Raw genomic sequence first — 27740 nt, 5'->3', positions numbered from 1 at the left:
GCGAGCAGGTCGTCTTGGGGCGGTCGATCCAGGCCACCCGGCTGCAGCCGCACCAGCCCCGCGCGGGCAGGGCGCGGGGGCGGTGCTCAGGAGGCTGGGGCTCAGCCCCCGGCTCGGTGGCTGATAGCTCCGGATCGATTTTCCCTTCCCTTCCCCGCCCCCTGACCGCCTTTCCATATGGCGTGCGGTGGCAGCGCGCTTCTTGGGCCACCCTAGTCTTGGTACCTGGAGAGGACAAGCTGCAGGGGTCCTCCCAGCCCCAACCCACAGGCCGAAGGAAAAGCGGAGGCCAGCACGTTTGGCAGCCGCCTCCGGGTCTGCCTGGAGGTGGACTTGCTGGAGTCAGGTTGGGGCCGAGAGAACCTGGGAGCAAACGCTAGCTCCCCAGAGGGCCGTGTGGGGGCGGGGTCAGGACGGCAAACCGTTTATTGCCTAACTCAGTGGTTGGTAGCTGCGAGCCGTGATGGGCTAGCGTCTGCGTCCTGCCGCTCCCACCCCAGCTCGTTCCTGAGAGAAGGCGAATTGGGGCAACTTGATCTGAGTTGAGCGGCCCCAGGGCAAGGCATTGTCTCTGGAGATACTTGGGGTCAGTCATTGGGGCTCCATGCTTAGCCACCGAGGCGCGCGTCCCAGGCGCTGTGTGCCGGGTGCACGCTCCGCCACGAGCCCTGGGCTCGGAGCTGGCGACAGGACCCGGGCACAGTGGCCGGTGGCAGGAAGAGGTCAGAAACCACTCTTGTCGGGGGTGGTGGGGGAGGGCGCCCCAACCCTGCCTCTGCTTCCTGCCTGCGCGGTGAGCTCTTGCCCCAGGCGGCCACGTACCCTGAACACCCCCTTCTCCCGCCCTCCCCGCTGCCCGCTCCCATCCGGTCCCTCCTTACCACCCCTCCACCCCCACCCCCATGCTGATCTGGGAATGGGGGGACAGGATGGCGCGTCCCTCTGGATAGTGCGGTTAGGGCTGGGCTTGAGGGAGAACGCTCATGTCCAAAAATGGTAACATTCATTCCCTTTTTTAAACTTAAAAGGGGGGGGGGAGTTTAGGGAGCCAACTGAAGTTTTTTTTTTTTTCAGCCAAAGGCATCCTGTATTAGCTCACTCAGGAATCCTAAGCCCTGAAACAGCGCCCTTTTACTCACTTCATCAGACAAGCAGAGGTAATTTAAAACACACGCACCAAGGGCTTCCCAAAGCCCCAGGGTCTTGGCTTCTGCTGGGCCCAGCCCTGTACCGCCGGTTCTGAAGGTTCCCCGGGCTTTGAGCTGACTTCTTTGCAATGTGGCAGTTGCTTAAACACCCCTCCCCCTCTTCCTGTTGGCCCCTCAGGGAGAGCTCGGGGAGAGGTGAGTCCCTCTCTCACCCAGATTATCTCCTGGGTCATTTGGGCTGTTGGTGGAGCTGAGAATGAAGTGAGTCATTTGGCGATTCCCATGGGGGCTGGGATGGGGTGTCTTTTTTTTTTTTTTTTTTTTCAGTATACAGCCTTGGGAATAGATTTTAAATGGGACTGGAGGGGTGGGATTAGAATGAGTGAATATCTTGGATCTTCTGTGTGGAGTAGAAGAGGAGAAATTCCTGTTTGCCTCGCACTTACTGTGTGCCTGTTGGGGCAGTGGTGACAGGACTACCTTAGAATTAGGAATTAGGTTCTTTTAAGGACTGTGGGACTAAGCACTGGGCACTGGACCTGCACACAGTGTTCAGTATTTTCAAATGAATAAATGAATATGTTAAAAGCAGTGGGGAGAAAAATTATAGTCTCTCTCTACACACACACACACACACGCTCACTCACACTCATAAAACTCTGACCTGGGTGGTGGTGGGTGTGCACTAGGCCTCTGGGCAGCCAGGTGGGAACAGAGTCATCTGGGAAACTTGGTTATCTTGGGAAAAATTCAGCAGTTCCAAGAGCTGGCATTTGCTGATGAGTGCTGAGCACTGTTCTAATATCGTCACATATATTGTTTCAGTTGTCACTCTGGGCAGCTTTGTGAGCCTCATCCACAGGAGGATGAGGAAATGAGGGGCATAGAGGGAAGTAACCAGCCCAGAGTCCCTACTGGTGCATGGTGGGGCTGGGATGCAGCCATGTTTGGGGCAGGCAGCTTCCCCTCACTTGTTCTTCATTGGAGAGGGAGGCTGGAAAGCTGGCCCTGGCATCCTGAGCCTGCAAAGATCGCTGGAGCAATGGGAGCCAACACCTGCTTTGGTGGGGTTGATGGAGAAGGGTATAGGGCACAAGCTCTGGGCCTGATTGGGAACATCTGGACCAGTTTTTTGTTTATTCCCCCTGCTGTTAGTTCTCTGTTCTCTCTCAGGTTCTGTGAATTTCACCTAGTTCTCAGCACGGTGGTGGGGATATAAAGTGGTCTTACGTGTGGAAGATCCAACTTAAAAGTAACTTGGTGCCTTTTACACCCTCTCTGCTGACTGTGGGAGGTGAGGGTTGAGTAGGACCAGAGCTGACAGCTGGACAGAGGCTGACCATTCCAGTTGGAGGCAGGAGAGTGTGGGTTGGGGAGGGGAGGAGGACACAGTGCGGTGGGATACAAAGGCCACTGGATGGGAGGCACAAGACCCTCCTTTTAGTCCTGCTACAACCAGGACTATGTGTGAGATCTCGGGCAAGTCATTTCACTTCTCTGGGCTTTTATTAGATCCTTCAACAAATGATCTTGGAATGCCTACCCTGTGCCAGGCCCGGTTCCAGGTCCTGAGAATAGAGCACCGAACTAGACAGATGAGGTCCCTGTCCTTGTGGTGCTTCCGTTCTGACCATGTGCCTGGCCTACTCAACTCCCTGGGGCTCTTACAGGCATCAGGTTAAATGACGAGGTTGGAAGTAATTCTTGGGCAAACGGTAAAGCCTGATGCAGGTAGAAGTCTGTGCAGGCAGCAGGCATGACTCAAGAACCTGCCTTGGGTTGGCCACAGCTTGTCCCTTCAAAGAATGCTTCTGTGCAGAGTTCATCATGCCAGACTCTGCCTCCAGACACAAAATGTGGTAGATTGGGGAGTTTACTGGCTTTCACAATCTTCCTGATCTTGGAGGCTGAGCGCCAAAGCCACCTTTTTTAGGGGCCCCATGTCTGGATGTCCACCTTTTGGGGATGAATATAGTCCCCACTTTATTCCCTCACGTGGATCTCGCCCACGTCCTCATGCCTGTGCCAGGGTCAGGCAGGCTGGAGAGAGCATAGATTTTGAGTAGCATCCCAGCTCTGCACTTTTAGGCTTGTGGCCATGGGCAAGTTACTTAACCTCTCTCAACCTCCAATTCCTTATTTATAAAAAGGAGCTAATACCCGCCCTGCTGGGTTGACAGCAGAGGATATATAAAATGGCAGCTTCTGCTGTTCAGTTGTATTCTCTCTCTTCCCTCTTAAATCCTGGAGGCTCTGGCTTAATGTGTATTCCCATGGATGCCAGTCTTGGGGTATTTTTCTTACATGTAAGACCTTAATTATTATTTGTTGAGCTAATGGATGTTCAGATGGAGAGGAAGCCCTGGCAGGTGAAAGAAGGTGGTTGTAAATAGGCCCAGATCCTGATTCTGTACCCACGTCAAGCCACGTTGTCAAGGGAGGTTGCATGAAGAGAGGCCGCTTTTTTTACACTTGCTTCTGGATTGCATGACCATCGTTGTAGGAGCTACCAAGGCCAGGGATCCCAGTGGAGGGCTGCAAAGAGGGGAGGGTCTGCTGTAGGTGGGTTTACGTGGGGAGGAGCAGGATGTCTGCCTGCCCTGAAGGCAGGAGGTTAGGACTCCAAAAGCTAGAGTGATACCTGCTGAAAATAAAGCCCGAGAGAGGAGAGAACTGGCTCTGGTCTCCATCCTCATACCCCTACTGTTTTTCACTCCTTCCTGCGTCACTCCATGCCGGTGCCCGTGGGGGCAGAGACCCAGCCTGTCCTCTTTGCTGAATCCCTAGAGCCTAGCCCAGAGTCAGGCCTGTTGTACATGGTCCAGGAACGATGCTGATTAGCTGGATAAATGGCATCATGCGTGCATGGCTCCCAGCTCCAGGCCAGGAGGGATAGGGATGAAATGCTGAAATAGCTGAGTGGGGGTTTAAACCAAGTAATGTATGTAGGGAATTTAGCATAGAACTGAGCATATAGTGATTGCTCCGTAAACGTTCACTATTTTGAGGAGTGGTTATGGCCTTTACCCATGATGCTTTGCAGTAAGATGTAGTATATAAATCCATCTCAGAAGGAAGCAAGCTTGCCTAGGAGTTGTATTGTCCTTGACCTTTGACCCTGAAGTTAGCTCTCATTCAGTGTCACCTAACCTCTGATTTCTCAGTCCCTTTACCTATAGAATGGTATAGAATCGCTTGCCTACCCTTTCCCTACTTCCTGGGCATCCAGGATGAAGAGCAGAATGTTGAAGTGCTTAAAAACTTTGTCAGCTTGTTGTAATACAGGTAAAGTGACTTTGGGAGTGTGGATTTCCTCTAAAAGAGACAACCGGGAGTGTCTTCAGGCTCCTCTGATAATTAGCTGAGGCTATTCTTTGGGCCCTGCTCCCACCCCCTGCAGCTTACCCCAGCACTGTTTTACTCCAGCACCTGTTGCAGGCGCTTCAGGTCTAAAACCTGACCCATGTGGGTTCACTGAGCGCAGGTGCCCCACTGGTTGGGAAGTGATTGACAGAGCCTGGAGGAGAGATGGACAGGGCCTGGAGCATCAGGGCTGTGGAGGCCAGCTGGCCCCAGACCAGGCTGCCACCTGGGCAGATGCCCCTGAGAGGGCCTGGAGCACAGGGAGAACCAGACTTTCCAGTTTTGAGGAATGATGAGACCTTGAGGGGCTGCTGGTCACTGGAGATGGGCTTGTAGAAGTAAGAGGCCTGCAGGCTCCAGCCCTTTAGAAAGGAAAAAGAGGAAACTCATTTCCTGAAGTCTGACTTCTTAAGCGGGGCTGCCAAGATTGTGCTCAGTGGGGCGGGGCTGGGAGAGGCCCTCATCCCTGGGCCCTGCCTTGCAGGGCCGTTCTGAATGTGAGGTCAAACCAAATGGGCGTCCTCTAGTTTGGGGTTTGTGGTTGGGATTTGGGCCTCCTCTTTCCAGCTTTTCGAGGAAGGCCTGGAGCTGGGTGCCTGGCCAGTGGCCACAAATCATAAACCTGGCTTGAGGACTTGTCACGTGAGACCTGGTGCCTCCTGTGGATTAGAGCCAGGGTAGGGCAGCCTGAGCCATGACCCAGTCACAGACCTCCTACTTTGTGTCTCTAGGGAAGGGCCGGTGTCTCTGCTCCTCCTCCTACTCTCTTAATAGTGTGAGAACATCTATAATTTCTCCTTGTGGAGTCAGTGAGTGCAGATCGAACCCCTGTGAGGTAGCAGGTGCTCCATCCGGTGGGGTTGTGGAAATCACATTTTAGGTGCAGAAGGAACCAGAAAGACACTGAAAATCATACCAGGCCACGCCAATCACAGCCAGAGGCGTGGCCTTGGCCACTGGAGGTGATGGGGAAGGTGAAGAGCTGGTGCAGCTGAGCTGCATCTCAGAGGACAGGCAGGATTCAAAGGTTCTGCTGGGAAGCCTCTCTTCTCTCCCAACAGTTAGGGGTGTGTGTGTAAAGGAGGGTAAGACAGTGGGGGAGAGGGGAGACGACTGGAAGGAGCCAGGGGCGGCAGTGAGTCATCTTTGCAGGGCCTCCCACAGGCTGGGGAACACTCTCCCATTGTTCTTGCTCATGGTCCTCTTTCCCATTCTCTCTGTCCCTCCCGGAGCTGACCTCTCACCTTTCTGAGAGGCCAGGATGTTTGCACAGCTCACAGGTTGGGCTCTGGAGCCCCACACCTCTGTGCAGGTGTTACTGGGACTGTCCCAGCCCATTAATGCCACCTGAGCTGCCCCCATGTGTGACTTGCCCAAAGCTTTCCTGGGACCTGGTGTGTGGCCAAGGGCTGTGGTCACCGGGCACCTTCCCACAGGCCCTGCTTTTATACCCTTTGAGTGTGGGCAGTGGGCCTGCATCTCTGTAGCTCTGTGTGAGCTGGGCTGAGTTACCAGGGAAACTGGAGGAGACCACCAGCTGGAGACGGTTTGGACAGTCCAGTCTGCCGCTCCCTAGAGGGGTCCTGGCTAAGAGGTGGCAGGCAGAGGAACCCCCTTAGCCTGGTTCCTTAGTCCCGGTCAGACTGGATCACCCTGCTGACTAGCAGTTCAGCCCAGGGTTCTGTCTGCATGAGCCAAGGCACAGTGTCCTGCTGCCCAAACCTGGTGGAGGCAAGACACCCTGGGAATGGCAGGGACAGGAAACCTGGTGAAACAGGGCTCAGAGCCACCCTGGAAGCCCACCTTCCTCTTCACACACGGCCAAGATTGCTCACTGATTCTCAGGCTGATCACCAAGTCTGGGAATCCTTCCTTCTCAGCAGGTAGCAGGTAACGGTGGGGAGTGGGCTGATCTGGAACACTCTTAATTGTCTTTCCTGTCCTTCCTTCTCCCCTACCCTCATTGTGTCCTGGCTGGGGATTAGCTGCCAAGATCTCGCTTGTGTGAGGCACCGTGTGAGTTCCATGTAGTGACGCTTTGGCCTCAAAGCCATGTGGTCAACAGCCATGAGCCCCACCTGCCCCTTCCTTGTGCCCCATTCAGCCACTCCGAAGGGCACCATTGCTTGTAGAGGGGATGGATGGGGGTGGCCAGGCCTTAGTCCAGCTCCAGCCCCTCCCAGACAGATGAGCAAAGACTGTGGACATCTCCAGTGAGCCTGAGACCAGAGCCAGGAACAGGACTGGATTTTTTTTTAAGTTAAAGAAATTCTTTTTCTTATAGGAGTCACAGTGGCTCACCCTTTCCAAGCATGCTAAGAATCAGGCCATGTGCTAATGACTCCATGGGCATGAACACATCTCATCCTGTGAGGGGGGACTACTGTTAGCCCGTTTTACAGATGAGAGAACTGGCCCGGAACAGTCACATAACTGTTCCAATATCATACAGCCAGCAAGAGGTAGAGCTGGGATCCGAAGCCTGGCCGAGTGGCTCTGGTGTTTGCCTCCTCACCACTTTGCTCTGCTGCTTATGAAGCAGATGCTTGTGTATCTCGGAACGTTTAACCAAAGACAAACATATGCAAAACAAAACCCAGTGATGGAAACATTCTGGAATTACATAGTGGTGGTGGCGGTTGCATAACCTTGTGAACATACTAAAAACCACTGAATTGTAGGCTTTAGATGGGTGACTTTGATGGTATAAGAATTAGATGACAATTTAAAAAAAAAACCCCAAATGCTAGGTACCATAAGAAGAGAATGACAGTTGCCTGTGGTCCCACCTCCCAGCAGTGAGCGCCCTCCCTGATGCTCCCTCCATCCCGCCCCTCTTCCTCTCACTTGTGAGTCCACCTTTTCCCTCTTGCTCACTGTTTACTCTAAGGTCAGGGATCCAGGTTCACGGTGAGTGAGTGGGGGGACAGAAGAGGAAAATAATTAAGAAGGATGGCTTTCATAAAAAGTGTGATGTGGTCCTTTTCTTGGTAACTGCTTAGGAATAGATCACAGATAAGCACAGGCAGACAGAAGGCTGAGCTGGGGGAGGAGGGGTGGCCTTCCTCAATTCTCCAAGGCTGAGTCCCACTGGACCTGCATCTAGAAACCTTGTTGGCCTGTGATTGCTCCTCCTCTTCTGCCATCCCCAGGGTTAATAGGGTGAGTCCAAGTGGGACAGCTTTCCCCATGGGGAGGGGAGGGCAGGGCCAGTGTCCTCCCCCAGGAGGCATCTGCCCATTCTCAGAGGTTGCTTAGCAATAGTGGGAATAGGTGACAGCCCACTACAGAGGTGGGAGGAGAATAAAAGGCAGCCGGGGATGGAACTCCGGAGTAGATGCAGAGGATGCTGTTACCCTGGAAACTGCCTGCTTGGTCCTTGGCTACTTTTGGGCTGGGATCCACTCTTCATTACGAGGCTGTGGGTCCTCTTCAGGCCTGTCACCCACAGCGTTGTGGGCAGGGGGAAGTAGCGAAACCCCTCTTGCACATGACCTCTGGTGGATGTGTTCTGTGTGGCCTCATTTAACATTCACAACAGCCTTGTAAGGCATGTGGGATGATCACACTTGATAGATGAAGATCCTGAGCTTGGAAGTATGAAATAACAGGCTCACAGTGAGAAGCGGCTGGGAATGAAGGTGCTGGTAACCTTAAAGACAGCCTTTCATTTTGGTTTAAAGCCTTTCACATGCCCAAGATCTGGGAGGTAACGTAAACAATGTCCACCTCGGGGAGAGGGAAGGAAGATGAGAGAAGGAAGGCTGGAAAGGGGGGTTGTCTGCTCTATATCCAACAACTAACCAACCAATATTTATTAAGAATGTCTCCATTCTCCAAATAAGTAAGAAAAAAAACCTGATAGTTTACTGACTGAAAGTTGCATGGTTTAGATTATCTCCAATATGTCAAAAAAAAAGAAAAAAAAAACCCTTTGAGAAAGGTACTGTTATTTCCCTGGTTACAAATAGGCTGATCAAAGCTCAGAGAGATTAAGTCACTTGCTCAAGATTGATCAGCTAATAAGGCATGTTATGCATGAACCCAGTCAGACTGGCCTCAGAACTCGACCCTTAACCAGAAGTACAGACACACCCTTTGCTCTTTTGGAGTTTCTGTTTTAATTGAGACAAGTCTTATTTATATAAAAATGAAATAATAAGGATCAACCCAAGATGGAATATAATCAAGTACTCATTATTTGGTTCATGATTTTTAACATTTATTCTTTTACGTGTGGTTTTCTCTCTGTTCATCATGATGACCAGACTTGTGAGGTCTTATCCCCATTTTATAGGCAGGGCAAGTAAGGCTCAGAAAGGTGGGGTGATTTTCCCAGGGTCTCTCTTGCAGCCTGAATAGAGAAGAATTGGTTTTGAGTCCAGGTCTTTGAGTAGAGGGTCTGTGAAGCTTAAGGGGTGGGCACGGGCCTTTCTGAAGTTCCTTTTGGTTGAAAAGGTAGTGGAGGATTCTAGTTGCATTTCTGCACACTTTTCAGTAGAAGGAGTAACTGTCAGGAATGGACTCAGGTCCCCCGTGGCCTCTCCTGGAGCTGACCCCGGCTTTTGGGGACTGGCTTCCCTGCTCCAAGATTCAAGCACGCCCCCTCCTTCTCTGCTGCATTGCTTCCTTCAGCTTCACCTGCTGCTCCTGCTGGTCCCTTTGTTTGGTCACCAGGGGAACCAGCACCCTTTGAACCAGGTGGCTGAGGCTCAGTGTTTATTTTGGTCTTAGAAGCCTGTGCATGTGAAACACAAAGGTGGAAGTTCTGGTTGGAGCCTTGAGGCCGTTAAGGAAGTTGGTGAGAGAAAATCTGGGAGCTTAGGTTGGGGTAAGCTGTTTTGGCTTTCAGTGCTCTGGGCCAGGCCGGAGGACAGCACGGAGAAGGACAATGCCCTTTGTGCCTCCTGGCTCTGAACCTCTCCGCCAACGGTCTACATCAAAGGCATCATGGTTCAGCTGAGGGCAGAAAAGTGATCAGTGGGGGAAGGGAGCCTTTCTGACAGGCTGCTGCCTACTCTCTACCTTGATTGTCCTGCTCTGTAGGGGGTTGGTACTGTGGGGCTGTTCAGAGTGGAGTTGCAGCCCTGTGATTTGAGGCCAGGGCTTACAGGGGAGTGTTTTTATGGGCCTGAAGATTTATTTTTTAAAAGCCATCTGCAAAGCTGATTATAACCGATGGGAGCAGAACGGAGTGGTGCTGGGCTCCATTTCCAAATCATCTGTAGGTGAAATGACAGCAGGGAGGGAGTGGCAAGGTGGGTGGCCTCCTTCAGGCGGGTTTCCTAGTGGAACTTGGCTTTCCATCTTGAAAGAGAGGTGGCAAGTCCTGCATGTGGGCAGGAGGGGACTTGTTACAGTCAGACCCTGTCTTTGCTCCTTATGTCCCAAGTGGAAAGGTCCACATGTCATAGCCTGTGGTTTGGAGATGGAGAGAGAAGTAGGGCTTTTAATTTTTCTAAGTCCTAACACCAAGAAATGGAATCCCTATGTCCCGCATTGTGAGGGTCTTGTGGGGGCAAGGGCAGTGGCTTTGAGGTCCTGTGTCTGTCTTGATCTCCAGGTCTGTGGATGAGTGAGTGAGTGAGTGAGTGAGTGAGTGAGTGAGTGTGTGAGTGTGTGTGTGTGTGTGTGTGTGTGTGTGTGTGTGTGTGTGTGTGTGTGTGTGTGTGTGTGTGTGTGTGTGTGTCTGGCTCTAAGAAGCCCCTCTGTTGTTTTTGGCCACCGCCTTAACTCTGGCAGGGGAGTGGCTCCCTTTCAAACACAGCAGACATCCTCCAGATAATACATAATGGCACTTTCCAGTAGAGTTCCCGATACTTCAGAAAGGCCTTTCTTTCCAGGAATCCAAAGTGCTTTTCCAGACTTGGCCCTGGGAGCTGGGAGATGGAGGAGGCGGCTCAGGAATCCTGCTTTTCCCCGGAGCAGGGGGAGCAGGGGAGGCAGGGCCAGACCCTTGGTTTCCTGCCCTTCATCCTGGATGCTGGCGGGGGCTGTTTGGAGGTATCTTCGTGTGCATGAAGTCTGAGGCCTCTCATTAGAAACCTGGATGATTTTCTAAACTCTAACCCCAATGAAAGCCACTTACTATATTTTTTTAAGTTAAGCAGTGGTAAATTTAGAGGTTCATTGTCCACAATCAGTTTTAAAAATTAAGGAATTCCACACTGAGGTCTTAGTTCAGTGGGTTGGTCTGGAACCTTCTCAGTGGGCTTCTTGGCACAGGCAGTGAGGCCACACTGGGGCCCATGGGTGCCCGGTTAGAGGACCTGCCCCTGATTCCCTTTCCACAAAGCTGCTGGTTCAGGACAAGGCCAACTTAGGCCCACCTTGTGGTCCAGGGAATATGTCTGGGAAGGCAGAGCTGAGCATCCACCTCCCTCTGCACCCCTCCTCAATCGTGAACTAACCTGTTGCTGTGCTAGGGGCCAGCCACGTTTCTGAGTGTTTCACAGGTATTACTTCATTTAATTCTCCCAACTCTCCTGTGAGGTGGTTTGATTGGGAGGACAAGCAATTTAGAAAGGCCTGCAAAGGCTCAGGTGGCCACAGCTGTTATTTCTACATTTTCTGCTCTGAGGCCAGCTCACAAAGACCATGAACATTCCAGATTTGAGGCCCCTGGGTCCTTCTCCCCAGCTCCATTCCTATCCCTTAGTGGAACTGACTGCTCTCCAGTTTGGTGTTTTCGTTCCTAAGTGTCTGTTTATGCAGTTCCTGCCTGTGCAGTTGTCTGTGCTTTTGTACCTGTTTAAACCTCACACCGATGGTGCCACACCCAGCGTGTCCCTGTGCACACTGCCCTTTCTGCTCTTACCTCTCCCGTGCCCCTGAGCTGTCAAGACCCACTTGGCAGGAGGCCTGACCCTCCTTTCGTGGATGAGACGGCTGAGGCCTGGAGATGCTGGAGGATTTAGGGGACTTGCCACTTAGGTGTGGCAGGTGGGACCAGAAGCCTGGCTTCCTGCCTTCGCGGGTGGCTCTTTGTGTTCACCTGTTAGTTCAAAGACTCGCTGGTATATGATGAAGGAGAGCGGGAGCAGTCTGTTTCTTTCTTTCCTCCCACATGTGTTTTTGACACCTGGCTCTTGTCCCCTGGGGCACCTGCACCCTTGCCTGCTGCCCTCTTCCTGGGGCTCTGAGAGTCTGGTTCTTAAGGACTCACATCACTTTGCCATTTTTTTTTCCTCCCAGAAGAGAACCCTTCTGCTTTTATTGTTCCTTGATGAAGCAAATATGCAATGGCAGAGTTACTGTGAATTTGGGAATGCTTTTAAGTGAATTTGTGCTTTATGTCTCACAGTGGCTTCTTGGAACATTTGGAAGTTAGTCATCCTGGCGTGAAGAGTTTTGGAAGAGGCCAGAGCTGGGGAGCCAAGGCTGAGCCCCTGTTGGCTGGTCCCAGGGGCAGCCAGTGGGATTCCAGTTGTGTCTCCCTGTCCCCGCCTGGTTTCCTAGCTCTGGCCCTTTCTTCCTTCTCCCATGGCTCTGGGCCACTCAGGCCTTGCCTCACTCACTTAGCGCCTGGGGAGAGGATGGGCTGGAGGGAGAGCTGGAAAGGACAGACGTGTTGGCAGCCTCTTGGCAGCGCTCATCACAGTTGCTTTGGGTACTCTTGTGAAACTCTTGGCTCTGAGGACATTTGGAGGGTTCTCAGGGGATGTCACTGATCTGTGACTGACTTGGGACTCCTTGGGTGGTTAAAGGTGGGTTTGTGGGGGTCTCCTGGGGCCTCCTAGGAAGGGGTCCTTTATCTGGGGCTCCTGAAGGCTGTACCACTGGGATCCAGACATACTCATGCCACCTCATCCCAGAGCCTTGAAGCCTGGAAGGATTGGGGTGGTTTGTGGATTAGAACAGTGGTTCTCAAACTTGAATATGCATCAGAATCAGCTGGAGGACTTGTTAAAACACAGATTGCAGGGCCCCATCCTCAGTGTTGGTTGTTCAGTAGGTCTGAGGTGGGGCCTGAGAATGTGCATTTTCAAGTGAGAGGACACTTTAGTTACTCGCAGAGTAGATATAGGCAGGGATGAAGCATTGGGACTGTTTTTGCAATCTACTGTGGAGATCTTGAGCCAGGCTGGCTTTGCTGATAATTTCTACCTAGCACCGCCTCTCCCTTCCCCCAGAATAAAAACCACCTTCCTTCTTTCTCTGGGAGGCCCAGGCCTGGGGAGGGAGATGTGCTCCTGCACCCCAAGAAAGGGTGACTCCTGAGGAGTCACCCGCTGACACCTACTAGGTGCTTACCAAGTATTGGCTGAGCAGTGACAGTGGGTGCCTTTGGAGGGGATGTGGTACAGTCCAGCAGGAGACGTCTGGCAGATGCTGAAGGGCTGGGTGGTGACCTTCAGAGTCACCAAGGGTCACTCCAGTGACAGGGTGGAATCCAGGGCCCAGAGCAGGGCCCTGCTGGCCCCCAAGACTCAGAGGTGTGCCCTGGGGTCAGGAGGAGGTTGAGGCTGGGGGAGCTGGCCTTTTGCTCAGGATGGAGTCCTAGCCTGCCCCACTGCTCAGCACCGGCTCCGCGGGTATCCTGTTGCAGGATGGCAGGAGCCAGTGCACGGCCTCCAGCTCCCTATTAGGTAGTCCAGCTGTGTTTCTTCCTCTTTTGGCCAGTGACCCATTTCAGATTCTTCTCCCAAGGTGCTGGCCATGCTGACACGTCCCTCCATTCCCTGCTTTGTTGCATTTGGCTGAGGCCTCTGCTTCAGGGAATCTTAGGGAGTTTCTGGTCCTCTCGTGTGGGTTTGGGGACCTCAAAGGAAGTAAAACCTGGGCCTCAGTTTTCCTTCTCCTTCCAATCCCAAGGCTGCGGGTTCTCTAAAGTACTGGATGTCAGAGGCCTGCTGTCTTTAGGCCCAGCCCCCTGGGGGTGTGGAACCAGACAGAACCCTGGGCTCTTCAGCTCACCAGGATGTGGGTCTCGCTCACCTTGGTCCACCTGCCTTCTGACCCCTTTCTGTTGGTACCTTGAGGGTATTGGCATTTAGTAGAGGAATAGACTGTCTTTTTTTTTTTTTTTTTTTTTTCCCCACTATTAGGCCAGAGAGCTGCTTGGGAGGACCCTGTCCTCTTTCCTTGGAAGAGGGAGAACGATTTTGCATTCTGTATCAGAGCCACAGGAGACCTGAGGTCTCCTCTGAGAGCTGCCCATGGCCACTGGGCGATGCTGGACAAATCACACCTCATGCTTACCTATACAACTGGAGCTGAGTTATACGATTACAGTGGTGCTCTGTTGTACATGTCTTTTTTTCGATTAAAAACTTTTTTAAAATTGAAGTATAGGCATTACAATGTTACTTTCTGGTGAGCAGCACAGTGATTCAGTTATACACATACATATATTCCTTTTCATATTATTTTTCATTATAGGCTATTACAAGATACTGACTACAGTTCCCTGTGCTGTACAGTAGGACCCTGTTGTTTATGTCGTAAATGTCTTATTTGGATTATCACATGGAGATGCTCTCTAGGGTCTGAATCAATGCCAGTATTCTGTGTTTCTGTCCTCTTTGGTGGGGTTACTCAGCAGTCAAGTATTTCTTGATGTGACCTTGCAATTGATCCCTGGGCTTCCCAGTCAGGCCCTGAAGATAACCTGCTAACACACATCCTCTTATCTTTAGGAGTCTTCTATGTCCTCAGCTTTCAGGAATGTGTTCCCACCCTCTTAGAAGGGTGTGGGTGTGGCCAGTGAATGAGCTTCCCTTGTGGACCCAGAGTGCTCTGTGTCTTGGGCCCTGCACGCACTCTTTTACTCTGGAAACACCTACTTGGGGTGTGGCTGAGTGGGAAGCCTGGTGCTTGGGGAGAGGAAAGTGGGGAGCCTTATTTGGGATTGGTGATGGGTTCTTTAGCTTTGCCATCGAGCCTAGATGCTCCAGGTGTGCTCTGCGGGTAGGGATGCTGGGTGTGTCTCTCAAGGGGTGGGGAGACCATCTCTGCCCACTCAAGGTGGACTGTTCTTAATCAGCCCTTTGTGTAGGCTTGGCTGACCTGGGGCCTGGTGTGAGGGAGGCGGCCTGCCTTTGGGCTCAGTGGATTGGAGAAACTCCTGCTGGAGCCAGGGAGCAAAGGTTTCAGCTTAGAATTTGCCTAAGGGACTGGTTTCAATAGGCAGCCTTGTTTCTCACTTTGTTTACTCCGAGAACCCAACTCTATCCTCTGCCTTGCAGCAGTTTGAAGAAATCAAATAATAGAATTCCTGACCAGAACGGACCCTCCTCCATTAGATGAAGAGACTGAGGTCCATAGTGGTGATCTGACTTGTCCAAGGACATACTGCCATGAGTTCATTCCTCGTGGGGCTGATTTTAATAGAAACTCTTTATTCTAGGCACATATAAACCATCATCCTTGTTGGTAGGCTCCAGAACACCTGCTGTCAGGTGGGTGGGGTGTACCTCTGTGCTCTGAAGACAGACGGAGCTGCTGAGGTTCTGGCTAGTGTGTGGGTGGTCAAGTTCAGGTAAATTTTACACTTTGGCAGCTGTGCTCTGTCAGGTTGGAGGTGGTGATGGACAGACAGGCGGGCCCTTTACACGGCTGTCCTTATGCTCAGATGTGACTGGGACTGGCTTCTGATTTTGCAGTTGAGGAGGGGAGCAGGAAATGAGTCAGAGGGACAAGTGATGGTTATGATGGTGGTGCTAGTGGTCCTGGTCCTGATATTAACACTACCACATGCCCAGTCCTGTGCTAAGCCCATTATATGCATTGCATTAATGAATTGTCATAGCCACCCCATAAAATCTAGGTCCTTCTACATTTTCATCTCGACTTTACAGAAGAAGCTGAGCGTTATCAAGACTAAATAATTTGCCCCAACCCACCCCTTCTTGAGTGGGGTTCTGGCCTGTGAACCCAGGGCTGCCTGGCCCGACCCTGTACTCCTAACGTCTGCCCTGGCTGCCTCCTCTCTGCCAGGATGCCCTGCTCAATGGCAAGTCGGCCCTGACCAGAGGAGGGAAGCCCCTCGCTAGAGAAGGAGCTGGGTCTCTACCCTCCCTGGGCCCCAAATACCTCTCTCCTGACATACACATTCCTGCGCATTCCTGAAGAACCAGGAAGTGGCTGTCTCTCTGGTCCCCAACACTGCATGTCCCAGACACTGCATGTCCCAGCGCTGTGTCAGGCAGTGGGGGTGGGGGCTGGCTGTTCAGGGCCAGGTGGGGGCTTTTTATGCCCCCTCCATACCTTTCTTTGTCCGCCTCCTTTCTTCTCCTTGTCTGTTCTCTTTCTCTCCTGCTCTGCAGTGGCACCCCAGGGCACTGGCCAGCCACCCCTGAGGATGGCCTTGTGAGTGAGGCTCTGTTAGGCCTCACCTCTGGGGAGTGGTGGCTTTCTTCACCTTCCTGAGGGGCACAGGGAGCTGGTTGCCTTTGCTGGCTGCCCCAGAGAGGGGCACCTTCTTGGCTGCGTCAGGTCTGGGCTGCTCCTGTGTCAGTAATGTGCTCCAGGCCTCTGCCCTCTGAAACAGCTGTGGTAGTGTTTCCCCGTCTTTGTTGCAGCTCCTGGGCTGACTGTTTCGTGTACTCCATCTTATTTCATCCCCACAACAAGGAAGGGGAGATATCAGTCCTATTTACAGGTGAGGGAATCAAAACCCTGAGAGGTCAAAGATGTGATGCAGCTAGTATACAGCTGACCGAGACTAACAGCCAGGTCTGTGGGCTAAGCTGCCCAAATCCCCTGAAGCCGTGAGTGAGCAAAGAGTGGCAGCTGTCTCAAAAACAAGAACAGTCCCCCATCCCCTCTCCAACAACAGCAATGAAACACTTCCCAGCCGGGCTACAGCATCCTGGGTCTAGGTGGGCTGGGGCTGTCTTCCTGATGAAGGAGTGTTGCTGGCCTCCTCTGAGAGAAGAGGCCGGATGGAAAGCATTTACAGGCTCATGGGCACCTCTTACTCATTAGGCTGTGGCAGAGGCATTGCTCAGAAAAGTTCAGGCAAGAGAACACAGATGCAGGGGCTGCCAGAAGCCAGTCTGAGCCTGTCCTTTGCATCTGACCTTGCTCAGGGACTCTTTGTCAAAGAGTTTCAGTGCCCATTGTCATCGGTTAATATGGGCTGTAGGAGCCTGGCGAACAGTAATAATAATACCCTAGGAGCTATATGCACTAACTCTAGTGCTGTGTACCTGGCACTGTCCTTAGCTTTTTGCATATAAGCACTGGGACGAGGACTTTCCATGTACTGACCCATATAATCCTCACAGCAACCTTGTGAGATGGGCACGAACATCCCCATTTTACAGATCGGAAAACCGAGGGCTGGAGAGGTTTAGTAATTCACCCAAGATCCTACAGCTAGCAAATGGCAGAACTAGACTGAATTTCCAGTCAATAAGACCACAAATCTCCCTTGACGTCAGGGACCTCCACATGGCCTTTATTTCTCTCCCCAAAGCTGGCCTACCAACTGATACCAAGTGGGCTCCAGGAAAAGTTGTAATGATAGAGTGAAGGGTGTTTGGAACCTGCCCTTTGAGGGGAAGTTGCCTTTGAGTTGCAGGCGGCCTGGCTGCCTGTGTGTGTGTGCATGTGTGTGCGCGCGTGTGTGCATATGTATGTATGAGAGAGAGATTGGCAGCAACTCTGCTGCTCACCCTTGGCTTCCGGAAGCCACTTTTACTGAATCAGGGGAGCCCCTTGTCTGGGGGGGACTTCAAGTGCAGATGGATTTGGTGGAGCTGGGAAGACAAGCCCAGTAGACGCAGAGCCCAGAAGCCCCTCATTAGCTATTTGTCCCTTTGGGGATGTCGCACTGTCTTCCTGACATAAGTGCCATTAGGTGTTTAACTCCCAGGGGGGATAAGATAGCAAATAATTTAGAATTTAATAAAGTTATCAATTCATAGAGGGGAGGGTGGTTATTTCTTATGTCTCCTTTATCCACAATGCCTGGCATGTGGTGGGCACTTAAGGGATGTTCGTTTGCATGAACGAATGAATTTAAAAAATAAATTATTATGGAAAGTTCGAGCACAAGAGTAGAGAAGAGTATAATGAACCCCCATGTACCCATTACCCAGCTTCAAGAATTAGCAACGGAACCTGCCTGGCATATGTAGCCATCTGGGTCACTTTACAGTGAGACTAGCCTGCTAGAATGAGCTGCTAGGAACTTCTCGAGTGGGAAAGGACATGTGGAGATGAAATGGTACTAGAGGGCTAGTAAAAACTGGCCCTCGCGTGGCTGCTGTGTCAGGCTTGTTCGCTGCAGGTGCTTGCCTGAAGGTTTGCCTGCACTTGGTAACTGGACCTGGTGACATTGGGCTGCAGCCGCAGGGTGGGAGGAAATGTTCTGAAGGCTGAGTTAAGCAGACACGTGAGCTGTTCAAACATATGCACTGGCGCCGAAGGCACTGCAGCCAGATGAACAGTGGTTCATCTACTCAATTCACATTTATTGTGGGTCATTTTTAAAAAAATGACATTACAATACAAGAAAAAGTATGGAGAATAGTATAACACACCCATGTGCTTGCCACCCAGAGGGAGGAAATATTAAGCACTCGCTCTTCAGATCAGGGCCAGAGGATGCAGGAGGTCTGCCTCTGAAGAGGCTGGTGAGTGAGTGCCCAGGAACTAGCATTTCCTTGTCATGTTCATGGATGTTACAGTTCATATGGTGAAGGGGGCTCAAGGAAGGCCCCAGGCCTCCTTGGAGGAGACTGGTAAGATCTCCTGAGGGAGGTGATAATGTGAACTAAAATTTAAATCTAAAATACGTAAGAGTGAGTCAGGCAAGGGTGGTGGTGGCAGAAAGTGGGGGAGGTGGGCCAGGCAGAGACAGTGAGTGTCAAGTTCTGGGAAGGGAGGGGCAGGGGGCGAGTGTAAAGGAGGGGCGGGGAGCTGCTGGAGGGAAGGAGGCCTGGGGGTGTCAATGGGAAGGGAGTACAGGGGGAGTCAGTGGAGGGACTCTGGGGCAGTAGTGGGCTCTGGGCCTCTTGAACTGGCCACTGCCCGCAGAGAGGATGAGACCAATATAATCCCATGGGGAGGCTGGGGAAGGGTGGGAACTGTGTCGCAGGAATATTTGAAGGACCCTGGCAGTTTAGAAAAGGCTCTAGGCTGGAAGAGGGGCTGTGCTGGACTTGCCATGTTGGGTGGGCCCAAGGGCTCAGAAAAGTAGGACTCGGGGGATGTTGAGTGGAAATGGGGTCTGGCTTGGAATTTCTAACAATCAGACTTTTCAAAGAAGGAATGAACTGTTAGGTTGTGAATTTCCTGGTCTGGAATGTGTGTAGGTAGACCTGAGGTATTGAAATGGGGGTGGGAGGGACGTGGAGGGAGCAGGGCCTTACCTGGCCTTCAAGGCCCCTCCTCATTCTATGTTCTAAGGATTTAAGCTGGGGGAGGATGGGTTAAGTGACCTGTGGACACAGACGAATGGTGCTCCAAGGAAGGCGGCTGTGGAGGAGGTGCTGGCCCGTTGCCATGGGAACCGTCTCTGCTGTGGGTTTCCAGTTCCAAGGATGCCCTGGAAGGGAATGAGCTCACTCCACCTGCGAGGTGGTGAGTCAGCCTGCTCTGAAGTCCTGCTTGCTCTGCAGGGCTGGGCAAGACCCTGGGCAGCAGATCCTGCCTCTGCCCTTCCTCGGATCACTGATACTTCTCTGCCTTATGTGGGCTTTCGTCATTAGAGAGGAGATGGAGGCAGTAGAGGCAGCCACCTGCCGTTCTGGCAGTCCTGGGGATCCTGACTCCAGTGGAGGCAGGAGGAAGCCTCTGGGCCTGGTGGCCAAACTGTGGTGCTCAGTGGGGCCGAACTGCAGGCCTTTCAGCTCACATGGACGGAGCACTGACTGCAGCTGCACTGGGCACGGGGCCTGCAGTCCCGTAGGCTGGATGGATAATGGGATTTCAGGTGTGCTGAGGGTTTTGAATAATGTCAAGCTTTTTGTGAGTGTCTGTTGGTCAGCTGCAGGGGTGGTTTCTGGAGATGGATGAGGAAAGCTTCCAGGAGGGAGGGGCATTTGATCTGATACTTGAAGGCCGAGGGGCTACTAGTTTGCCAGTTATTCTAGGCATTTGAAGGTCCGAGGTTGTGGCTCCTGGCTCCTGCCTCCCCTCCCCCCATGTGTGTAATTTGTCGTTCTTGTGAGGAGGTGCTCAGAACATGTCCACTGACAGCTGGGGGATGGCAAGAGTCTCAAACAACTGTGATTTCAGGACGCCAAGTGTCTTCTTCAAGACCTGCTGAAATGCAGACCAGCATCTACTGGGTTCCAGTCCTAAGGATCCAGATGGGGGCTTGTAGCCTGTCCCCTGCCCCACTCCCCACGCAACCCCAGTGTGGCAGCCTCCGGGATGACATTAGAAAGGCCAGGGAACTCTGCTTTTCTAGCTTCTGGCTTGCCTACTGCTTTACCCACATGGGCCTTTATTTCTAGTTAAGAAGATAAACAATTCTGGGGTGAGAGGCCAGGAGGTGGTGGGAATGGCCATTTTAACACATTTCATTTAAACACAACCGTTCATGTTTTCAGAAACCTGTTTATGTTTTTATCCTCATGCTTGCATTATTTTGATAGTGGTAATCATGGTGTATGTGCAGTTTAGCTGGCTTTTGTATTTCCCCACTTGGCATTTTACCGATGTTTTTCCTTATACAGCCACACAGCCTTTATGTTCCTTCCCTGGAGAAAGCGAGATCTAAGTAGAGATATTATTTCATGAATATATATTTATTTGTACTTTCCTTTCTCTTTCTAAAAACCATTTAAGGAGAACGCATTGAGGCTCAGGTATAACAGAATTTTAAAGTTAGAAGGCCCAGAGCTTTGCCAGGGTGGTGGTGGTAGGGGGTAGGGTAATGAGAAAACAGTGTTAAAAGAGGTTAGTTTTTGTAAGTCAGCACTGATCCTAATTAAAGGAAATGTGACAGTTTGTGGGAGAGAGACTTTGAGCACTGAACGCGGAGGGCTTTTCCATTTTAGGAGAACGGTGCGGTGGATGGTGCCATCAGCGTTAGTTTGGTGGAACACACAAAGACCTTTTTTGTATGTTGGTTCTTATATCAATCCCCAGTAGAGCCAAAGGCGTGACGTTAAGTCACAGTTGTGTGAAGGCATTTCTGGGGGGAGCTGAATAATGAAATCTCACTTCACTGTTTCTAGAGGTGCAGCCCGAGTGAGGCCTCAGTCCTTGGAGATGCTTGCCAGAGTTTCCTGGAGACTCACTTGCTGTTGCCTTACAGGAGCTGGAGGGCTGTCTGTGTGGACTCCTGGGCTGTGTTCAGAGGTTCTCGGAGGCCTTTGCTGAGATGAGAACTCCTGCTTTTGGTGCTGGGCACGTGAGGGCCAGAGCTGCTATTTCATTAGGCAAAGGAGAGCTTGGCTCACACCGCCTTTTCAAAGGGAAGGCCGGCGAGGCCAAAGCTGTCCTGCGGAAGCCCTTCGGGGTCTGCGCCTCCTCTCAGCAAGGCGCTCCTGGCCTCAGGCCCTTTGCTGCAGAGCAGGGACGAGGCTGTCCAGCCAGGCCTGGACCGGACCTGGCCCTGTACTGGCCGCCCCACTCCTCAGCCAGGTGACGTACACTCTCCTCTTAATTCTCCACTTATTGGGCATTTTCATGGTTTCTGGTTTGGGACTCTCATAGATGATTCCTCTACAAATATTCCTTTCACGTGGACATTTTCCTGCATTTTAGGGTAATATCTAGCAACTGATTTAATCAGTCAAAGGAGATGATCCTTTCTGTGAATCCTTTTACATATTAATCAGTAGCCTTTAAAAGGCAGACTAGCTTAGTGTGCCACCAGCAATATACAACCTTTATATATATATTTTTTCTCTCATGAAAAAGGAAAGTAATATTTACTATGGAAAATTTGGAAAAATACAGCAAAATACAAAGAAGTAAATAAGGATTGCCTGAAATTCCACCACCCAAAGAGTGGGGAGATGTGTGGTTTGAGGGACTGCTGCAGTGAATCTGTTGCCTCTTGTCAGGTAGGTGTTTGAGCTGGGACAGTCCCCCCTTAATGGCTATCCCTAGGTGACCCGTATCTGGTGGTGGTGGGGGGCCCTGATTTTCCTCTGATCCAAAATATTTTCTCAGCCATTGGCCTTTCTGGCTGTGGACTCACATTTCTAAGGTTCTGAAGGCCTTGCTAACATTTTAATCTAGTGCTGGATATATAAGAAGGTGGCTGGGGAACTGTCAGGATTTAAATATTTGGGAGGAAAATGTGAAATATTACCACCTATTGGCAGCTTAGCAGATTCCTCAGTAGCTACCACATGCTGGGTGAGACGTAAGGGCCAGGGGTACCTGGCTAATGAGCACTGGTGGGAGAAGTGGTCAAGACGTGCGATCTGTGTCCAAGATTCTGCTCAGCCCTGGCTCCTGACCGCATTCCCCAAGTTCCTGTCTGTGTGTGAGGCTCGTCAGAAGAGCCAGGGTGTTTGGGGAAACTGAAGGGAAGTAGGACGAGTCATAAATGAGAACTGTTGCCTGTCGCCTCTGTACCGGCTCTCACTTCCCCTTTGCTTCTCTGAACCGAGCATCCTGTGGTCCAGGTGATGCCCTCTGTTCACGCCTTTAGGAGGGAGCTTCCAAGCAGGAGAGACTGATTCCTGAGTGAGCCCGGCCCCTTGCTGAACTCTCGCCTGGGGCACTGGTTCTGGGCTGAGGGTTGCTGACACCCCCGACCCCCAGTGTTAGTTTTGTCACCTGAGCAGTTACTCATCTGCTCTGAATGTCCCAGATGCTGAGATGGGAGGAAGAAGAGGGTCTGTTCGTGGAATGACTTGACCTTAAATAGGGACAGAGGTTTCAGTCCCTAGGAACCCTAAGAGCTGACTAATGATTTCTTAGATGGCTTCAAATGCCAGGATGGGTGACTATACTGGGAGCGCTTGCTACTGTGCACACAGTAGGACCCACCTGCATTGTTTTCAGCATGTAGGAGGTGGTGTCTGGAAGCTTCCTTTCTCCTGCAGCCCTGGCCCTCCCCTTGGACTGGGTGGGACTTGGGCAGGGACCGTAGCTGGAGGTGCATAGGTGTCTCTTGAGGAAAGAAGAGGTGATGCTTAAGTGGTGGCATCTTAGAGTTACCTGCATGTGAAGCTCTCAGGTCCTCTAGGAGGTGTACCTAGAGGAGGCTTCATGTCCCTAGTGCTGTTTGTCCATCAGACACAGTTGGGGACAGTTTCCCAATGGCCAGGGGCTGTGGATAATCAGAACTTTGGAGCCAGGGGTTCCAAAAAATCTTGGTGTTGGGATGTTTCCTTGGGGACACTGAAGGGGGAAGACACCGGAATGTCTCAGCTGCTGTTCTGGCGGTTTGGGTGAAGAGCTCCCTGTTGGGACCTCATAAGGCTTCAGCTTGCGGCCATGTGGAAAGGCTGGGATTGATTTGTTCTGTCTGGTTTGCTAGACATTCTGCCCTCTTTGCCTCTCCCCACCCAGAAAACCACAATGAACTGTAAAGGCTGGTCCATTACGACTCATGGTAATTGGGAGGGAGAGGGGGACTCCTGTGGAGACAATAATGACTTGTGCTTTGCTATGAGGACTGGAGGCAGGTAGCAATTAAGGGCCTCCTACCTCGGCCTTATTAAGTCACTTACTCCAGGTGACCGCACTTGCCTGTAGGTATTTTGGTTCCTATAGGCACATCCACCCTCCGCCACTCAGGTGGAGAGTTTCAATGCCAGAGCCATATTCCCTAGAGGGTGGTCCATGGACCATGGAGGGTTTGTGTAAAAACTAGCCTCCTGGGCCTTGTGCTGAACCAAATACTCTGGGCTCAGAGCCCAGGAGTCTGGATTTCCGGCAAGCTCCCTCTTTAATTTTTTTAATCAATATTTTATTTATTTATTTTTGTTTTTTTAATTTATTGAACTATAGTCAGTTTTCAATGTTGTGTTAATTTCTGATGTACAGCATAGTGATTCAATTGTGTGTATGTGTATATATTCCTTTTCATAATCTTTTTCATTACAGGCTATTATAGGGTATTGAATATAGTTCCCTGTGCTACACAGTAGGACTGTGTGGTTTATTTTATATATAGTAGTTAGTATCTCCCTCCTCAAATTTGAGCTAACACTAGAGACCTCTGTGAAAAATTACCTGGGAGCATTGTTGCTTCAGTCTGAATGGTAGGAGTTCTGCCAAACATACTCAGCTCCTTCATGCTTATTTTCTCCTCCCCTGGGACATACTGATGATGCTCTGTCTCCTCATAGACTTAGACCACCAATTCCCTGGGCCCCCAAAAGGTGAGCCAGGCGTCTCCCCTGGACCCCAAACCCAGAGCAGGAGTATTTATAGAGGAGAGGAAGGAAAGGAAGGAAAATCTGCTCTTGCTTCCCTGACTGTAACTGTTCCTGGCTTTGGAGCAGGCGGGTTGGCTATCTGCAAGGCTGTGTTAAAGTGTGTTGCAGTGATAATGGTGGAAGCCACTTTTCTCTTGATGGGCATTTGGAGGGGCCTTCTAAATCAGACAGGTGACCCACACAGCCCACCCTGCCTACCCAACCCTTGGAGCCTGCTCAGGGCCCTCCCTGCCACTGAACACAAACATCTGTGTCCTTCGGTGACCTGCCAGCTCTGTTGTTTGGTTTCCTGTGGAGAGAGGGCTTTTCAGCGGCCTTGTGTATCCTGCCTTGCACTGCTCCCCTCCCTGTCCCACCTCAGTGACCTCTGGTCCTCTACTCTCAGCTGAGCCAAATTCTGACTGTGGGCTGCTGCCTGGGTTCTAGCTTTCATCCAGACAGCGTGACAGAGGGGTTTGGGTTGGCTCTCGACTGTGTGACCGCCTCTTCGTTGTTATGACCCTGGATCGTTGCAGCCTGGGGGTCTGCCAGCAGCACTGTGTTTTGCTGGCACTGACTCAAACTGCCCCCTCGAGACAGGGGTCCAGGCAACAGGAAGCTTGGAAGGCCTATAGGACTCGTTTAACAGGCAATTCCCGAATGACGCCACATCCCAAGTCATTTTGAGGGCTCTAGGTCAAGAAACCTCTGGCAGCTTCTCTGCCTAGCAGGAGTTCAGCAGGGGAGCTGTGGCGCCAAGGAGGTCACCATGTAGAATGGGATTCAGAGTCTCAGAAGTGGGGGGGCACTGAGTCTGGTAGGGAAGACATCAGGGGAGCCACCACGGTTCCACTGACATCAGGCTGGATTAGGATTTCAAGAAGGATGGGTAGAGAGGAGGTGGGACTTAGACCTAAGATTTAAGAAAAAGGATTTCCATAGTACTTAACCCAGAGGCCAGGAGAAGATGAAATCTTCCAGTCAGTACAACTTCAGTGAGAAACAGTAAATTCTGATCAGTTGAATGAGTACATGCACTCTTTTCTGAAGGCTTGAGGATTGGTGCAGCCCCTGGGTTAGTATTTGGCTCCCTTCTGTAGCAAAAGCTATGAAAATGTTCTTACCCTTGGGCCAGGTAATTCCACCCCAAGATTAGGTCCTGAGGAGACTGTCCAGTTAAAATAAAGAAATGCTTCAGAATATTCTCTGAGCTACCCATAAGAGCAAAAGGGAAAGCTTCCAAGTCTCACTAACATTAGGGGAGGAATCTAACAAACCATCCAGACACATGAGAGCGGTGGGACATTTTTTCAGCCTTCAAATGACATTTAGGAAGATGACACAGGATTAAAATGTGTTCAACAGACTGTTGAAAGGGGGAGAACTTTGTATCGTATGTACATTATAATTGGTTGCAACTGTAAAACCAGTGTAAACAGAAGGATAACATACACAAGTGAAAATGGCTGTGTTAAATTCGTAGGATTAAATACTAAAAAAAAAAATACTCAAATTTTATAGCAAGTCAGGGAATTTCTGTCTGAAGCAACATCCCTTTCCAAATGTTTTTCTATTATCTATCACCTGTCCATTTTCTCGAGGAATGGCAGCTTGGTGAGATTTAACAGTCTCTCCTGAGCACTTCGGTGTGTGCTGTGCACTGCTGGGCCCTGTGGAGTGCACGGAGTGGGTGAGACATGGTCCTCTGAGCTTAAGAGCAGGGGATGTGTCCCCTTGCTTGGGAGACAAAATGTGCTAGGCAAGCTGATTAGTGCTGGCTTCTGAGGCTTGGCCCTAGCAGGGCCAGGGGGCAGGTGGGTGGGTGGTCTGGACCTTCAGCTGAAGTTGGAAGGATCTGTAGGACCAGGAGAGCATTCAGGACTGGGGAGCAACCAGCTTGGCAGCCAGGAAGCTGGCAAAACCTAGCAAAAGTCCAGTTCTTTGAAGATGGGTTCTATCCATGTCTTCACAGCTTTGCGTGAGATCAGAGTTAAATAAGTGCCTGTGATTCACCGCATTTTCTAGAGACTGGAAACTTAGGTCCAGGAAGTGAAGTCTTCCAGGAATCTCCAGAGTCCCCAAGGACCGGGTTGCTGCACAGGCCAACGCCGTATGGACTGGCTGTGTGTCTGCAAGCCCCACCCGTGCCTTCCCCAGGAGCAAACCCCCTGGCTCAAAATCCACTCCTGAATCCTGCCCTTTGATCCTTTTTGGGCTAGTGGTGGGGGATCAGTGTTTCTTCCCCAGTGACTTCTCCTTTCAAATCCGTCTGGGCAGCAGGGGTGCTGGGCACTCCTGGAAGGCCACCCCATCCACACTTTCCATTTGGGGATCTTGACATTTTGTTTCAAAGGGGATGTGATTGAGAGTGTGTGAGGGTGAGAACCGGAGGTGCTGGCTCTTTAAGGCTTGGCTGTCAAGGGAATTTTGGCAGAGGGGACACTGAAAGTTTAATTTTAGGGGCAGAAGGGGGTGGGGGAATGTCCCTACTGCATCTGGTTTGTGTTAAGCCCTTCCCTTCAGAAAAGGGCTGTGTTTATGGTTCAAATCCGGCAAAGATGGGGCGAGAGGGGCCCCGCTTTCCTATACTGGGCAGTGTGGCACAGGGAACACAGGGAGCTTCCTTCTGGTCCTCTGACCCCATCCCAAGCTAAACGGTTCCAACTTTGAGAAAACTTCGACATTCAGTTTTATCCCTGAGGTTGAAGCAGGCATTTGCCTTTTAGACGGCCTCCAGCAGCTGGGCTTTCAAGGCTGAGCTGCAGATCTCCTGGAGTTGGCCGGCTGTCAGCTCAGTTTGTCTGGAGTCTGAGGTCCCAGATGGATCAACGGTGCTGCCGGCTCATGCAAGCCTTGTGGCCAGAATCCCAGGATTGAGGGCTTTCGTCTAGGATGCCCAGGCTGTCAAAGCTAGAAGGTCCTGCAGAGACCAGACCTGGTTCCCTCTTGACAGATAAGGAGCTTGAGGCCCAGAGGGCTGAACAAGCTTGTTCAAGGTCACATAGCCAATCTGTGGCAGACTCAGGATTCCAACCATGCTTTCCTGACTCTGCCTTTGGTTCGGTGCTCTTTTCGGGGCTCCATATGACTTCCCCTTTGGCCTGCTGTTTGTGTTACTCTTTCAGGCCAGCCAGGGTGACAGGGGTTGTGATGGCAGGTCTTGGAACTTGGTGGCAACATTCGTGAGGCTGTGAGTGCCTCAAAGGCTGTCTGACTCACCATCATTTTCCAGCACTGGCATGGTCCCTGGCATAGGGTAAGAGCTCAGAAAATATTAAATGAATGAATGAGTGGGAAGCTTGGCCTGAGGGTGGAGGTGCTGGTGTTCCAGTTAGAATCATCATGTTTCCCTCCGAGCATCCGTTCTGAAGCTGCCCTGTTCCAAGGCCATGTTCTGTCTTCTCCAGCCCTTTCTCAATTGTGGCACATCACCCAGCTCTTACAGAAGGAAGCCTAGAATTTCCAGTTTTTTTTTTCCCCTCCCATTCCTGCCATTACTGACTCTCTTACCTAAATGTTATAGCTAAATCATATTCAATTTACTTATTAAACTGTGTTCTATTTACCGGTGGGATTTCCTCCAGTTGTTTTGCATTTCACTGTAAGGCTAATAGAGTTCTCTGCTTTCTTCAAGGATGGCCCTTTAACATAGCCTGAGACAAGTCCTGTGATTTGAAGGTGAGCTGTAAGGATGGGGCTGGCTGACACACATCAGTTTACAGACAGTCTTGCCGAGAGTGTGCCAAGTTTTTGTCTGGATAATTATTTATTACATCTAGCGTGGTTCACAAAATTGGTTTAAGAATGCTATTAGTATTTATTCTGTATTGAAAAGTCTGTCTTGCCACTGTGAGCAAATCCTCCAATTAATAGTTTCTTTAGCATAGCTCTGTCATTTTTTTTTGTGAAAATGCATGTCTGTTCATTTATTACAATACTGAGTCAT

General features: G+C 51.1%; 1 protein-coding gene and 1 long non-coding RNA gene across 4 annotated transcripts in view; both read left to right on the top strand.

Annotated features, from left to right (window-relative positions):
• ACTN1 (actinin alpha 1) overlaps positions 1-27740 on the top strand; it is an 89852-nt gene that overhangs the window by 756 nt on the left and 61356 nt on the right. The gene's annotated exons all lie outside the window — the stretch shown is intronic.
• Positions 38-27280, top strand: LOC135321321 (uncharacterized). The gene is made up of 3 exons (XR_010381020.1): positions 38-722; positions 1075-1157; positions 26920-27280. It is a non-coding gene; the product is annotated as an uncharacterized LOC135321321 (long non-coding RNA).

This window comes from Camelus dromedarius, chromosome 5 (assembly GCF_036321535.1).
Source record: "Camelus dromedarius isolate mCamDro1 chromosome 5, mCamDro1.pat, whole genome shotgun sequence".
Classification (NCBI taxonomy): Eukaryota; Metazoa; Chordata; class Mammalia; order Artiodactyla; family Camelidae; genus Camelus; species Camelus dromedarius.
The sequence above is the reverse complement of the archived record's forward strand: the minus strand, read 5'-3'. Positions and strand labels throughout refer to the sequence as shown.